This window comes from Eurosta solidaginis, chromosome 3 (genome assembly GCF_040869045.1).
Source record: "Eurosta solidaginis isolate ZX-2024a chromosome 3, ASM4086904v1, whole genome shotgun sequence".
Classification (NCBI taxonomy): Eukaryota; Metazoa; Arthropoda; class Insecta; order Diptera; family Tephritidae; genus Eurosta; species Eurosta solidaginis.
The window spans coordinates 28,764,883-28,770,882 of record NC_090321.1 but is presented as its reverse complement, the minus strand read 5'-3'; positions in this window follow the sequence as shown (position 1 = coordinate 28,770,882).

The following is a 6,000-nucleotide window of genomic DNA, read 5'->3' as shown; positions in this document are numbered from 1 at the left end:
GTCTGAAATATTTTCTTGACCAATGTGTCTTGGTCCATTCGTATAACATGACCTAGACAGCGAAGGCTTTGGGCTTTTACTCGCTACACTATATTTATATTTACGTAAAACTAATAAAGCTCATAATTATACCTCATTCGGTACTGGCTGTTGGCATTACGAAAAGGACCATAAATCTCCCCGAGAATTTTGCTATCGAACACTCCAAAAGCCATCCGTGCATCAGGACAGGTATGACGAGCGACTGGTAGAGCGTAATTTTTTTTCCTCAAGAGAAGAATTTACTCTTCAAATGCCTACTTAGTGTAAAGTAGCACTTCTTGGCTTGAGTTATTCTGTTTTTTATTTCTAAGCTGGAATTATTTTTGCTGTAAATGCGGTTTTTTAAATAGACGAAATATTTCACAGTCTCAAATTTGTATCTATCAACAGAGACGTCTCTGCTGAGCCGCGAATGTGCCAATCCTTTTTTATGAGATCTAATATTTCGTTTTGTTCTCATTTACCGCTTGTTTGTCTCTTTATTTAAACCAGAGAAGGCAGACTCACGTGACTTTTGTTAATGCCAATTAAACCAACATCATCCGCATACGCCAGTAATTGTACTATTTTATAGCAGATGGTACCATCACGGTGTAGCTCTGCTGCTAGGATTATCTTCTCCAGCAACTTATTAAAGAAATCCCACAAAAATATGTCTCCTTGTCTGAAGACTTGTTTGGTTACGAATGACTTCTGGTGGTCCTTACCAAGCCTTCTTGCTCAATTTCATTTGGCATAGCCTTACTTGCTGTGCAGAAAATTAAACTCAGACGAAGCAGCATACAAGCAACTTATTTTAGCGCTGTCAAAGGCAACGCTGAAGTCGATAAAAAGTTACTGGGTGTCGATTCTCTTATCGTAAGTCTTATCTAGAATCTAGTATATCGTGAACACCTGGTCGATAGCAAATTTACCAGGTTTGAAGCAGCGCTGATAAGGTTAAAGGAATCTATGCAAGTTAAATTTCGATATAATCCCGCGATCCTGGGATTAAACTGTCATATCCCGAAAATCCCGACAGGTAAAATAACCAAAAATCGTTATCCCTAATATCTGCATACCTACATACATATTTCCATCGTAAACTCGCATTTATTCGTTCAAAATCAATTTTGATACGTCGCTCTGTTAGAATTTCGCCGCCTCAATTCAATTCAAAATAATTTCTTGTTATTTCTTGTTTACATAAGCATACAAATGTGGCTCCTGCTGCATTTTTGTTATTTGTTGTTGCCAGACGTGTCGATGTCACTTAATCTCTATTAACTAAAAAAAAAATTGATGATTTTGATTGAGCTTTAGGCCAGATTATTGAATAAAACTTCTTTTTTAGTAGTATTCAAAATATATTTATTTTTCGATATTTCGACTTCAATCTGAAGTCATCATCAATCTGAAGTATGATCGACTCGATCATACATATCCATATGTATTCTTGATGATGACTTCAGATTGAAGTCGAAATATCGAAAAATAAATATATTTTGAATACTACTAAAAAAGAAGTTTTATTCAATAATCTGGCCTAAAGCTCAATCAAAATCATCAAATTATATTAAACAAGGCTATTAAATTTACCAATAAACTAAAAAAAAATTGTAATTGTTGGTCGCTCAGCTTGGCTGACCCAAATGGATGCGAACAAAAACAAACAGCGTCGTTACAGACAAAAAATTTGTATCTGTAAAGAGGTGAATTAATATGTACTCGCCGCACTCGACGTATTTTAGGTCAGTTTTTAACTATCGCATGCATCTTGCGGCAACACTTTTGGGTAGCATGCTGTTTTTTCATTTTTATAATTTTTAATATTTATAGAACAAGTGTTGCTTAATTTTATTTCCATTGTGTTGTCATTTTAATTCATAGGCACGGTTTTGTTTAAGACATATAAATATTGTTTATATTTGTGTCCGCATTAGGGTGGTCACTACTCTGTCGCCAAACAGTTAGGAAAATGTTTTCAAATACTGTATGTAAGAAGGATTTTCGATGTGAATTTTGGGAGATAAAATTTTGGCAATGTTTGAGAAACAACGTAAAGATATAGAATGTGATAGGAGTGGCTCACACTGAATTTGTGCTCTCGGCTATTGTTCGTAAAAATTTGTATCTTACTTCACAGCTTGAACACAGAATCAATCGTGGATCAATTGAAATTTTTGTGTATCAAATTTTATTTGTTAGTCTCAAAAATTAAGATACTAATTAACGCAAACAGATATATGGCCGTGAATAAAGCAACTGCATTCGTCGCTCTGATCATTTCGATAGGCTTAGTATAACAGGTTTCAAGACCGGGACATATTCCTGCAGAAATGAGAATGGTGCCCTAGTAACTGATGTACAGAGTGTGTTTAAATTGTGGGAGGAATACTTCTCTTCATTGCTTGCTATCGAGGGAGAAGACGAACCATACATATATTCTAATCGCCGATGATGGAAAGCACAAGGTGTCACCTGACTATGACGTAGTGTGAATGACAATAACCGCTCAAATAAACAAACAAGGCACCAGGTAATGACGGACTACCCGCCGAGGTATTCAAACACCCTAGGCAAAATATGCCTCCAGGTGTAGACTCAGTAACTGTTAAAAAGTTAAAATGTACACTTCTTCTTCATATAAATTGTACGCAAGAAAAATGTAAAAACTAACACCTGCTGAATACAGCCCCAGATTAGAATTTAATTGTGCTCTGCGCAATCCACGAAAAAGCGATTCCGCATACCGGGCAAATTACCGCGGTACGAGCCTGCTTAATATCGCGTATAAGATGCTATCGAGCGTACTGTGTGGTCCGTAGTCAACGAACTTATTGGATATTATCGTGCGGCCTTAGATCTGGTTAATCTACTGTGGGCCAGATTTTGACGATGCAATAAATACTGGATAGGACTAACTAGAAGAGGATCGATACATACCATCTTTTTCTCAACTTCCAAGCAGCCTTTGACGGCACGAAAATAATTTGCTTTTATGCTGCTTTTTGTGAACTTAAGTTTCCTGCTAAAATAATAACGCTCTGCGAAACGACGTTGAGCAACACCACCAGCTCCGTAAGGATTGGGACGGATCTCTCCGAGCCGCTCGAAACCAAACTACGTTTCAGACAAGCGAACACATTTCGTAAGATTTCTTTAACATTACGTTGGAGAAAATAATTCTAGCAGCAGAACTAAACTGTCCGGTACAATCTATTAAAAGAGCGTACAATTACTGCCGTATGCTGATGATATTGATGTTATTGATCATAGCAAACGCGCCGTGAATGTCAAATGATGATGAAACGTCACTTTCCTTCGCAATGTCATTTTTAGGTACAAAGTTTCCGTGCCTGACTTATTATCAATTGTTTGGGAGACCTATATCCGAGAGTCTTGCTTTTAAGCTTAACAAAAATATTATATTCACATCAATCGGATGCACCCTAATGCTTATGCATTTATTGTTCTTTGGGGCGTGAATTGAGCTTTACATATTATGAATTATAATTTCGAAAGGCGTTAGATGACATTGTTTTTAAGATATTTATATTAAAGTGTGAAAACAGGTGAATGCAGCGGGAAGGCTTACACAAATGTAAGTGAATTATTTAACGCAATCAATGGGGAAGGCTGTAATGAAGATGTAAACAATTTGTACCAGAATTATGCTGAATGTTAAGTAAGACCGTCTGGTGGTTTCTGAAAGTTAAAAGGTAGTTTATATTATGTCTATCAAATTACATTAAATATTGACTTTTATGTATATTTTCATATTGGTATTAGTAATGGGATTATTATCGAATAATATAAGAATAACAGAATACTACTATTCGTTTCAAATAATTCGAATAGTTTAAGGTTTAAGTCATTCTATTATTGACTTGGAAAAAATGTCGTACCAATCCGGTTATGGCCTTGTTTACCAGGAGGAATTAGGTTCCAATCAGTCGAGGCCTAAGCTAGGAGATGTAACCCTGCAGGAATAACATGGTACCAAATATCTTAGAATGATTCTAAACAGCACTATGTCGTGGAAGCTCAACGTGGAGGAGAGAGTGCAGAAAGACTCAAAGGCACTTTATGCATATAACATAGTTCTGATATAGGTATACATACGTGCGGTCTTTCGCCCTTTCTCTATCTCTCTAATTGAATATTACTGCGAATATTAAGCCTATCTTATATTATATAATATTTGTTTGTTGATCAATGCTTAGTATTACTGAAGCCCTAAAATAGTCCCAAAGGCTGCACTGTATTCCACTCTGCACATTACACCTGTAGGGATGGTGGCGAAGAACATAGCATTAACAACTGCAACGAGGCTCAGTACTTTGGGGCAGCTTAAGCGCTGACCATATGTCCAAATTGGTATGATACTGCACGAACAGACTACTTTATGCCGGAGCTACATCCAAGGGATTAAAAGTGTATTAAAGTATCAGGAATCCCTGGAAAGAGTCGAGATGTGTAGAAGTATACATCTAAATTAGGTTCCAGGGCATGTGAGAATAGATGGAAATGAAAAAGGGGATGAGCTAGCCAAAAAGGTCGCCTTCCACGAAGCTTACTACGTAGACACCCGAATCATACTGAGCGATATGAAGAGAACGCAAGATTTGCACACGGTCGGCCAAGAATAAAAGGCGTGGACCCAAGTGCTGGGCTGCAAAGTATAAAAATCATTTTTAAGACTTAAAATCATAGACAAAGTGGCTCCTATCATTGAAAAGAAAGAACTCTAGGACTGAATCGACACGGCCTTCTGGCATCATATGCTTTTCATATGCGGTTTATGCTCTTGCCAAGCGCCTATAAGGCTAAGAGTCCAGCCATAAGGAGTAGTACAGCTATCAGATCAGCAATTGGAATACGTCATAAAGAGCTTATAGTATTTGCCAAGAGTAAAAGTTCTTTTATAACATAGGTCCTGGTGTTTGATAGTGTTTTTCAGCTTGGTTGTTAAACAAACTTCCCGTAAAACTACGGTCTCATTAAGCCCATGTGAGTCCCTCAAAGCCCGCCAGTTCAACCTAACCTAACTTAGTAAAGATTTCCATACAAAATCTGCATTTGTACTGGGACACAACATTTTCTGAGTTTTCTTAAATCAGTTAGATATGTAGTGAACATTTCCTCTATAGGGAAAATCTTTAGTTCAAAACTGTTGCGCTTCTTATGGATTCGGAACCACTAATAGTTCGCCCTATATATCTTTTATGTGCTTTTAACTGGCCAATTTAACCCTAGAAAGATAACGTTATTTTTTTACCCTAAAAAGATGACGTACGTCTGAGAGACGTGCTCAAGTTTAAGGACCCTAATGATATAAAAAAAAAATAACATTTTTTTTTTGTTTTTTTTTTTTTTTTAATCATTTATTTGATATATATTCACTTGTTTTAAATATCTTTTCAAGAAAAATATTGTTTTTTTAATATATTAAAAATTAAGTTTGACTCGTCTTGGACTTGTCCTTACAAAAATCAGTTGAATTGAAAGACCTCAATTTATAGCAAAAAATTAAAATAAAATACATATTTTTGTACTTCAATTGAATGAATTAACTGTTTTTAAAACTATACTTAAAAAAAGATTAGCTAAAATTACCATTTTCGGCAAATTTACATATAAAATTAGTCATGTCACGTAGTCACGTAAAAATCACGTCACGTCTCTTAGACGTATTTTTAAAAAACAATCGTATATATTTCAGCAAACAAAAAGTTACTACTGAAAAACAACCCCCACTGATAAGCTGGTAATGGTAGCTGAGAAAACTGAGAATGAGAATGTTCTCTCCTTACGATTGTTGGAGACTTAGAGCAAAACTAAAATTAGGGTTAACATGACGGTGTCCTGAATATTGTTCCCGTTGCATTACCTTTTCTAGAGTTCCGAACTAGATACATATGTACTTAGAACAAGTTGGTTCATTACTTTATCCCTATTTTAATAGTTCCGAACTAG